We start from the raw sequence: 11116 nt of genomic DNA, 5'->3' as shown, positions 1-11116 counted from the left end.
TGTTCTTAGCTTTACTTTTAATGTTCATGGCGAAGGTTGAAAACCGCTTCGTTCATTGCTATTTGGTTGGAAACAGAAAATGCTTCATGTGGTAATTGGTATATGGTCTTGAATAATTTGATACTTGGCAATTGTTTTGAGCTCTCAAATAGATCATGTTTAAGCTTTTGCATCATGTAGTTCGAACCTATTAGTGGATAATTACTGTAGAGCTTGTTGAAATTTCGTTTGCATGATTGGTCTCTCTAAAGTCTAGATATTTTCTGGTAAACGTGTTTGAACAACAAGGAAGACAATGTAGAGTCTTATAATGCTTGCAATATGTTCTTATGTAAGTTTTGCTGTACCGGTTCATACTTGTGTTTGCTTCAAACAACCTTGCTAGCCAAAGCCTTGTACTGAGAGGGAATGCTTCTCGTGCATCCAAAACCTTGAGCCAAAACCTATGTCATTTGTGTCCACCATAACTACCTAATATGTGGTATTTCTCTGCCATTCCAAGTAAATTGCTTGCGTGCTACCTTTAAAATTTCATTCTTTGTCTTTGCAATATATAGCTCATGGGAAAATAGCCTTAAAAACTATTGTGGTAAAGAATATGTAGCTTATGTATCTTATTTCTTATAAGTTGCTTGTTGAGCGGTAACCATGTTTCTGGGGACGCCATTAACTGTTACACTTTTGTTGAATATCATGTGAGTTGCTATGCATGTTCGTCTTGTCTGAAGTAAGGGTGATTTGCCATGAGTTGAATGATTTGAGTATGCATATTATTAGAGAAGAACATTGGGCCGCCAACCAAAGCCATGTATCATGGTGGAAGTTTCAGCTTGGACATTAATCCTCAATCTCTTATGAGAATATTATCTGTTGTTGAATGCTTAAGCATTAAAGAGGAGTCCATTATCTGTTTTCTATGTTGTCCCGGTATGGATGTCCTCAAGTTGAGATTTATCAAAAACGAGAAATCAAATGCGATCTACCTCCTTGGACCTTTGTACAGGTAGCATAGAGGTACCCCTTTGTGACACTTGGTTGAAACATATGTAATGCAATGATAATCCATGGAAATCCGAGCTAATTAGGACAAGGTGCGAGCACTATTGGTATTCGATGCATGAGGCTTGCAACTTATAGGATGTTTTATGCATAACACATATGAATTATTACTACCGTTGACAAAATTGTTTCCATGTTTTCAAAATAAAAGCTCCAGCACATAAGTAATCCCTGCTTCCCTCTGCGAAGGGCCTTTCTTTTACTTTATGTTGAGTCAGTTTTACCTACTTCTTTCCATCTTAGAAGCAAACACTTGTGTCAATTGTGTGCATTGATTCCTACATACTTGCTTATTTGCACTCATCATATTACTTTGTGTTGACAATTATCCATGAGATATACACGTTGAAGTTGAAAGCAATTGCTAAAACTTATATCTTCCTTTGTATTGCTGCAAAACCTTCTATTAAGAATTTATTGCTTTATGAGTTAACTCTTATGCAAGACTTATTGATGCTTGTCTTGAAAGTACTATTCATGAAAAGTCTTTGCTATATGATTCAGTTGTTTAGTCATTATCTTTACCATTGGTTTGAATCACTTCATTCATCTCATATGCTTTACAATAGTATTGATCAAGATTATGATAGTAGCATGACACTTCAGAAATTATCCTTGTTGTCGTTTACCTACTCGAGGGCGAGTAGGAACTAACCTTGGGGATGCTTGATACGTCTCAAACGTATCTATAATTTCTTATGTTCCATGCTAGTTTTATGACAATACTCACATGTTTTATATACACTTTATATCATTTTTATGCATTTTCCGGCACTAACCTATTAACAAGATGCCGAAGCGCCAGTTCCTGTTTTCTGCTGTTTTTGGTTTCAGAAATCCTACACATGAAATATTCTTGGAATTGGACGAAACAAAAGCCCACGGTCTTATTTTCCACGGAGCCTTCCAGAAGTCCGAAGAGGAGACGAAGAGGGGCGACGAGGTGGCCACACCCTAGGCGGGCGCGGCCCCACCCCTGGCCGCACCGTCCTATGGGGTGGGCCCCTCGAGCGTCCACCGACTCTGCCCCTTCGCCTATATATTCTCTTCGTCGCGAAAACCCTATTAGCGAGAGCCATGATACGAGAAAAGTTCGAGAGACGCCGCCGCCAATCCCATCTCGGGGGATTCAGGAGATCGCCTCCGACACCCTGCTGGAGAGGGGAACCATCACCGGAGGGCTCTACATCACAATGCCCGCCTCCGGACTGATGCGTGAGTAGTTCATCCTTGGACTATGGGTCCATAGCAGTAGCTAGATGGTTGTCTTCTCCTCTTGTGCTATCATGTTTAGATCTTGTGAGCTGCCTATCATGATCAAGATCATCTATTTGTAATGCTACATGTTGTGTTTGTTGGGATCCGATGAATATGGAATACTATGTCAAGTTGATTATTGATCTATCATATATGTGTTGTTTATGATCTTGCATGCTCTCCGTTGCTAGTAGAGGCTCTGGCCAAGTTGATACTTGTAACTCCAAGAGGGAGTATTTATGCTCGATAGTGGGTTCATGCCTCCATTGAATCTGGGACAGTGACAGAAAGTTCTAAGGTTATGGATGTGCTGTTGCCACTAGGGATAAAGCATCGATGCTTTGTCTAAGGATATTTGTATTGTTTACATTACGCACAGTACTTAATGCAATTGTATGTTGTTTGCAACTTAATACTGGAAGGGGTGCGGATGCTAACCGAAGGTGGACTTTTTAGGCATAGATGCATGCTGGATAGCGGTCTATGTTCTTTGTCGTAATGCCCTAAGTAAATATCATATTAGTCATCATGATATGTATGTGCATTGCTATGCTCTCTCTATTTGTCAATTGCCCAACTGTAATTTGTTCACCCAACATGCTATTTATCTTATTGGAGAGACACCACTAGTGAACTGTGGACCCCGGTCCATTCTTTTACATATGAAATACAATCTACTGCAATCATTGTTCTCTGCTGCTCTTTGCAAACAAACATCATTCTCCACACCATACGTTTAATCCTTTGTTTACAGCAAGCCGGTGAGATTGACAACCTCACTGTTAAGTTGGGGCAAAGTATTTTGATTGTGTTGTGCAGGTTCCACGTTGGCGCCGGAATCCCTGGTGTTGCGCCGCACTACACTCCTTCACCAACAACCTTCACGTGGCCTTCATCTCCTACTGGTTCGATAACCTTGGTTTCTTTCTGAGGGAAAACTTGCTGCTGTGCGCATCACACCTTCCTCTTGGGGTTCCCAACGGACGTGTGCATCACGCGCCATCAACCTCACACTACAAGATTCGATGATAATGCCGGAGGATACATCAAAGACTCTATAAGTGTGAGATTCGGCACCGTAACCAACAAATATACCCTCCAAAGCTTTAGGAGCAAATTTAGATAAACGAACTCCTTTGATTTTGTAGAAACACTTACACCCGAATGACACGCGTACAGCACGCGACCGTTGGGAACCCCAAGTGGAAGGTGTGATGCGTACAGCAGTAAGTTTCCCTCAGTTAGAAACCAAGGTTTATCGAACCAGTAGGAGTCAAGAAGCACGTTGAAGGTTGATGGCGGCGAGATGTAGTGCGGCGCAACACCAGGGATTCCGGCCACTACAAGAAATGTGCCATAATATGACGTTTTTTTTATGACTGGAAATCAAAATGTCATAGGTTTATGACGTTCCTAGCTTTGACCGTCCTTGGCCACTCCGGGGGGGCAAAACCCTAGAAAATCGTGACGTTATTGGGCAAAAACGTCATTGGCAATTTAGGTCAAAACGTCATTAGCAAAATTAAGTGGCCTACGACGTTTTTCCAATGCCGATTGCGACAAATCAATAGCGTCATTGGCATTTGGCTCAATACAGTGGTATGTGTTTGGCTGCCATGTCATCCATTTTGCCTATGTGTCCCTTTTCGGGTCCCACGCGCCTCACACGTGTCACTGGAAGCAACTGGCTTGAACTAACTGACATGTAGGACCAACTGATACTTGTGGGACAAAGGCGTCTTGTTATTTTTTTTCTCTGTGCCGTCCACCATTTTAATGGGCTGCTGGTGATATCCTCCTCTTTTGGGCTGTCCTCTACTAGGCTGCTGGCTGCTGGCCTACCCCACGGCGGCCCATCCGGGGGTTGAATTGCTGGCCCGACGGCCCATCCGGGGGTTGAATTGCTGGCCCGACGGCCCATCCGGGGGTTGAATTGCTGGCCCGACGGCCCATCCGGGGTTGGAGTGGCTCCCGATGGAAATAACTGGCAAAAATTGCGCTTGCGGGACTCGAACCCTCGACACAGCGCTGCCGCACTACCACTCCCTACCGCTTTGCTACAATAGTGTTGTTGACACAAGTATGGTTATCCATGTATATAGACATGATAGACTAATCAGTTGTCTTAAAAATCCCTCCACCTCGACCAAAATCCCTCCGACCAGGTGCATCTAGCTAGGGTTCCTCCTCCGACCAAAATCCCTCCGACCAGGTGCATACGTTGCATGGCGGCGCGATTCCCAGCCTGCTCTATCAGTTCTTCTAGGTCTGGAGCGTCGTCGCGTCGCCTCATGCGGCCGCTCACGCACATCCCCAATCGGCCGCGGCCATTCGATGATGCCCCCGCCGACGTATGTGACCGTGGCGAGAAGATGCCGCAATGGATTTCTTGGAGTGATCCGAATCCTGGGAGAAGATACCGGAACCGCAAAATTCGCTCGGTTAGTCTTCGAGCACGCCCCGCCCCCATTCTGAATTTCGCCCGCCGTCTTCGAAGTTTCTTTTCTACTATGGCTTACTTATCCTCTTTTGTTCTTCATCTGTCGATTGCCGGTGGAATAGGGTTGAAAGTGTTTAAGTGGATTGATGATCCGCTGGATGCACGTCACAAAGAGTTAGTTCGTGATCTGCGTGATGCTGTTTGGGATCGAGATGAAGAAATTGAGAGGCTCCAGGTAGAAATTGAGAGGCTCCAGGAAGAAAAGTTTCTGCTTGCTGCAAGGAAACAGAGCAACCATGAACCAAAGAAAATGAGAGGCTTCAGGGTTTGGGTGTTATCTCGTAGCTTTTGTCATCTGTTGTACAGGTGATGTGTAGGAACTGAAATTAGGGTGAATTCAGTGATCTGTTGGTCAGAGGAGAAGAAGCTAGAGTATATGCTAGAGTTATTGTGTTGTAATTCCAACCATTTGTCTGTTCGTGCCACAATGTTTAGTTCCTGAATTTGAACCATGTCTATGTATGTGTGCAATTCTGTTCGATTGAAAATGTGTTCTGTTGAAAATGAGTTCTGTTGAAAATGTGTAGCAGCTACTTTTGCACGGCGGCGCCGCCATATATGGTCGCCGGCGTCAGCCATGCACGGCGGCGCCGCCCATATATGGTCGCCGGCGTCAGCCATGTATTGAAAAAATTGGGCATGGATTCCCCTAAAAATTGGGCATGGAGTCCCCAAAAATTGGGCACAAATTCTGGGAACAAATAGCTGACATATTCAACATAAATTCTGGGAATATTGAACATAAAAATTGGGCACAAATTCTGGGAACAAATAGCTGACATATTCTCGGGAACAAATAGCTGACATATTCAACATAAATTCTGGGAACAAATAGCTGACATATTCAACACAAATTCTGGGAACAAATAGGCGACAAATTCTGGGAACAAATAGCTGACATATTCAACACAAACTGCTACTCATCTTCTTCGAAAACTTGACGCTTCCTAGTCCTATTTCCTCCATCATCATCATCATCATCCTCATCGCTGCAATATTGGTACATTGTCTCGATCAACCTCCTCGATTTCTTCGGGCACAACCTCTTTGCTATGTTTCTTCAGTTTGTCCACACTGACTTTTTCAAGTAGCACACGTTCCTGGTCACTTCTCGTCCTACTCCGTGCAGTGCCTTCTTTTTCTTGCACAAGAACTTGACTGGAATCTTCATCTTGATATGATAGTACAGCAACACCGGGTCCCTGTTCATTTTCTTTTACACTCCATAGATGTCTATGGTGAAATTTCTGCACAACTTGCCATTTTCCTTTCAACTTGGTGTCCGGCACATAGAAGACCTTGGTTGCTTGTGATGTCGAAGGAAAGGATCAGTCTTGTACCAAAACTTTTACGTGTTAACACTCTTGAAGTGTCCATCATCGTCGATCCGGGTTTCCTACCACCAAGGTCAAACCAGTCACACCGGAAGAGGACAACTGACCGATGGACGCCACCGCTGGAGTTGTATTGCAATCTGATGATGGATTTGAGCTGACCAAAGAAGTCAATCTTTGTTGCCATCATGATCTCCCTCGAAAACGATTCCACTATTTTGTGTCTTCCTGTTCTTCTCGCGGTCAACAGTATGGTACCGAACACTGTCAACAACACATGCCGAATATAGTCTCACTCTAAAATCTGGTTTGCACGCCAAAGCATAGAGATCAGGATAGACATCATTTCGCATTTTTCCAATCTGCATAAAATCAACCGGGGGTGAGTAACACACACAGCAAAATTATATCATGAACTTTTCCAATCTTCAGAAATAAACCAGCTAAAGATCTCACATGAGTATGAAACCATCTAGCAAAGTTCTTGGCAAGCCATCTATCAACATTGATCTGACCACCTTGTTGGTTCAACTCTTGTTTGCACAGGCTGGAATGGCACGAGAAAATAGATCCTAATTATTATTTGGAGAGGCTGCAATAACCTATCTATATAAGGGGATGAAGAGAAACGTACTCGATGTATGGATCAACCTCAGGGCAACTTCGGAGCACATACCACACCATGTTGTCATAGTCCTCACCAGCAAACACATATTGAGAGGCTCCAATAAATTTCACACCGTGTTTGAAAACAGACACATCACCAATATGTGAATCATCCCGCTCCGGATTTCTGCTTGGACGGTTGAATCTTGTTTCAACATCGTCGAAGTATCTCGAGCAAAATGTCAGGCACTCATCAACAATATATGCTTCGGCAATCGATCCCTCCGGCCTGGCATTGTTCCGGACATAACTTGCTTCAATGTTAGCAACCTTCTTTCGATGGGTACATCCAACCGTAATGCACTGGGCCTCTAAGCCTTGCCTCTTTTGGTAAATGGATGGCCAAATGCACCATCACGTCGAAGAAAGATGGGGGGAAGATCTTCTCAAGTTTGCAAAGAATAACTACGATTTCCTTTTCAAGTCTGTCCAGAACGTCTCTCTTCAGTGTTTTGCAAAGACATGACTCTGAAGAAATTTCCAAGTTCAGCAACCGCTTCATATATGTCTTCATGGATTGTTCCTCGAAGGCCAGCCGGTAAGATCCTTTGAAGCAATATATGACAGTCATGGGTCTTCAGCCCTTGAAGCTTGCACTTATCAGCAGCAACACACTTGGATATGTTAGACGCGTACCCATCTGGAAACCTCACAGCTTTTATGAATTCACAAAAAGCAATTTTTTCTTGTTTACTCATTGTATACCACGCCTGTGGCATCTCAAAAGAGTCAGCTGAAACAGCCGCAAATGCAAGTCACCTCTTATGCCCATGTCTTCCAAATCAAGCCTTGAATTCACAGTGTCTTTGGTCTTGCCTTGTATGTTCATGAAAGTACCAAGCAAATTGTCACGGATGTTTTTCTCGATGTGCATTACATCGAGATTATGCCTCGACTTCAGATCTTCCCGGTATGGCAAGTCCCACAAACATGATCTACGGCTCCAACACCGACCGTCCTCACGTTTCCTTTTCTTCTGAAGCTTGCCTGGTATCACATCTCTAACCCTATCAAGCTGTTGCTTCAGCTCTTACGGAGTGAATTCAGCGGCTTCTCACGGCTTTCGTAAGCACCATCGAATTCTTTGCTATTTCTCCAAGGATGGTGCCGAGGTAGCCAACGGCGGTGCCCAATAAAGCAGATTTTGTTCCTTAATTTCTTGGAGCAATTCTCTTTGTCACAACGCACACATGCACAGTAACCAGCGTGGCCCTCCCCGACAATGTGTGCGGTCTTGGGATAATCATGAATACACCATAAGATTGCAGCACGGAGATCAAACTTGTCCGGACTATTGGCATCATACGATTTTACACCTTTCCGGAAGCTCCTGCAGCTCTTCCATCAAAGGCTCCATGAAGACATCAAAATCTTTTCCCGGAGAGGATGGACCGGGGATTAGCAATGCAAGCATGAAGTTGGACCGATCCATACATGCCCACGGCGGAAGGTTGTATGGCACCACGAATACGAGCCACATGCCGTAGGAGTTGCTCATATTCCCGTAGGGATTAAAACCATCCGTGGCAAGTCCAAGCCTTATGTTCCCGGCATCGGCGGCAAAGTCTTTATGAATATTGTCAAAATCCTTCCATGCATCCCCGTCTGCTGGATGACCGAGATCATTCTCCACGTCTTGCCGCTTCGGTTTGTGCCTCTGTGCTTCCTTTGTTTGCTCCTTTGAAAGAAACATTCTTTGCAGCCTTGGAATCAATGGGAAGTGCCTTAGCACCTTCTCGGGATCTTTCTCCTACCATCGCATCTTTCCATCTGGAGGCTTTGCACTTGGGGCAATTATTCTCCTTGGCATAATCCTTAGGAACAATACACAGTTATTCGGGCACACATGGATACTCTCATAACCAAGTCCCAACCTGCCGACTATGCTAAGTGCCTCCTCGTATGACTTTGGTATTGAGCTATTAGGGTATTGCAAGGCCAAAATCAGGAGTATCGCGTTGAATGCAACGTTGCTAATCCGGTAGTACGACTTGGGCTGAAGTAACTTGACTGTGAGTGAAAACCTTGACATTGTACCCCCATCGTCGGGCGCGCTTGGCTTCCTCTATCAACTCGGCAAATATAGTGTCCTTTCCAAGACCTTGCGGTTGAGTTGTACAAATCAGCAAGCAGATCAGAATTCTATCATCTTCGTAACCATCTTCCTCTTGCAAACCATAATAGTGTGCCTCTGCATCACCTCCACCAACATGGTGTGCCCCTGCATCACCTCCATGTCCAGCCTCGGGTTCACCTCCATGTCCAGCCTCGGGTTCACCTCCATGTCCATGTCCGGCTTCGTGTGCACCTCCTTGTCCTCCATGTCCAGCTTGAGTACAGGATGTAATGGTTCTCCATGGAAGACCCATCGGTCATTAGTTCTTGCCATCCCAAAATTAAGCAATTGAGACTCTACTAAATCTAGAGGTTTTGTGCACCGGTTGAGACAGCTACGACATGGGCACAAAGACTGATCAACATTGGCAGCATTCAAGCGAACAAAGCGCATAAACTACTGCCACTCCCTTTGTGTGTTCAAAGTGGGAAAGCCTTCTAATTCTTGTTGTAATCCAGCGTCTGTCCATCTGCGGAAGAACAAAATGATGCAATTAGCACACACCTAACTGCACGGCGGTTCCAATTTCAAGCAATGCACGGCAGTTCAATTCGATTTTGTGAAGCGATGAAGAAGAACAGATCGAGAGGGGAGAGATGAGAGGGGTGCAGACCGGGAGATGCGGAGGGGCTCGTCTGGAGAGGGCGAGGGGCTCGTCTGGAGAGGGCGAGGGGCTCGTCGTCGGCGAGGCGGATGGACAGCAGATCCCTTGCTCGGACGCAGACGCCTCACCGCCGTCACCTCGGACTCGGTACTTTAGTCCTAGTAACGAGACATATTGGATCACAGAGATTCGATATTGTGAACTGACGAAGAAGAACAGATCGAGAGGGGAGAGGTGAGAGGGGTGCAGACCGGGAGATGCGGAGGGGCTCGTCGTCGGAGAGGGACGGGGCTCGTCGTCGGAGAGGGACGGGGCCGCCACCACCGCCGCCGCCGCCGCCGCCGCTCGTCGTCGGAGATTCGAATTTCTGCTAGGTTATCGGAGGGAGTTGGATTCGGAAGGGATATTTGGGCTTCTCCTGGGCGCCAAAAAAAAAAATCAAAAAGAGTGAGGGCTGGGACTCGAACCCAGCACCTCTAGATGTGTCAACGTGCCAGTTAACCAGTGGAGCTATTGGAGAGATCTTGTCAGCTTACCATCCTTTATCCTTTACATAGTGGAACTAAGGCAACTTTTTTTTTTATAGTTATGGATATGATCTTGTTACATAATCTATCAGAGGGGATACTGATTTAGGACAACAGTTAATTTGTACAGGAGCATTAGCTAAGCAACAGGCTAATATATGACTAATAATTAATTACGGCTAGCAAACTATATATATCTATATATACTCCAGCATATATAGACCACCAAAAGCACATTATATTACACATATATAGTGCCAGCCTTGAGCTCAATAACATAGTACCAAAAGGACACGTTAATTATAGATACTACCGAGGAGGTTCAACGCTCATTTACTTGAGCACATTACATAGACCAACAGGCCATTAGATAGTACCAGATCGATCGATAAGAGGTTCAACGCTCATATTAGTTGAGCTCATACTACACACATATATATAGTACTACTAGCTTAATTAGAGAGGTTCAGCCTGCTAGCTCATTTCTCGAGCTTCCTGACATACAACTTGAGACCGCCCCGGGCGCGAATGCGGAACCAAAACACAAAGATATCATTTGCCTTCATCTTGCTCTTCCGCACCACAGCACTCCAGTTTGTTGTGATCACTGCACCGTCAAACTTCCCTTTGCCCTGGAAAATCCTCACTTTCACACCATGTCTCTCACTGTAAGAGACAAGAAAGTCATTATCTGGAAGCTGCATATTCTTCGAGATGTACTTCTTGGTAAACTTCCGGTTGAAATCTTGCAGATTATAAGATGCAAAACTTCGTTCGTATGAAGTAATTGTCAACATATAAAGATGCAAAAACATCCTTGATCGAGATGGAGTAATTATATTTACCATTCTGGAACAGCCTTCCACGGTACTTGCACTCTTTATAGTGCACACATAAAAAGGAATTGCGGGGCGCTTTTCGTCAACAAGATATCTCAGGGTATCAACTTGTGTAGGATTCATTTCCACTAGATTGGGATACATGCAAAAGTCATCCCATTCCTCACCTGCCTCTATCCTGGGACCTACATATATAAGGAAACCAGGGAATAAG

The sequence above is a fragment of the Lolium perenne genome, chromosome 3, assembly GCF_019359855.2.
Source record: "Lolium perenne isolate Kyuss_39 chromosome 3, Kyuss_2.0, whole genome shotgun sequence".
Lineage (NCBI taxonomy): Eukaryota > Viridiplantae > Streptophyta > Magnoliopsida > Poales > Poaceae > Lolium > Lolium perenne.
This window is presented reverse-complemented; position numbering follows the sequence as displayed.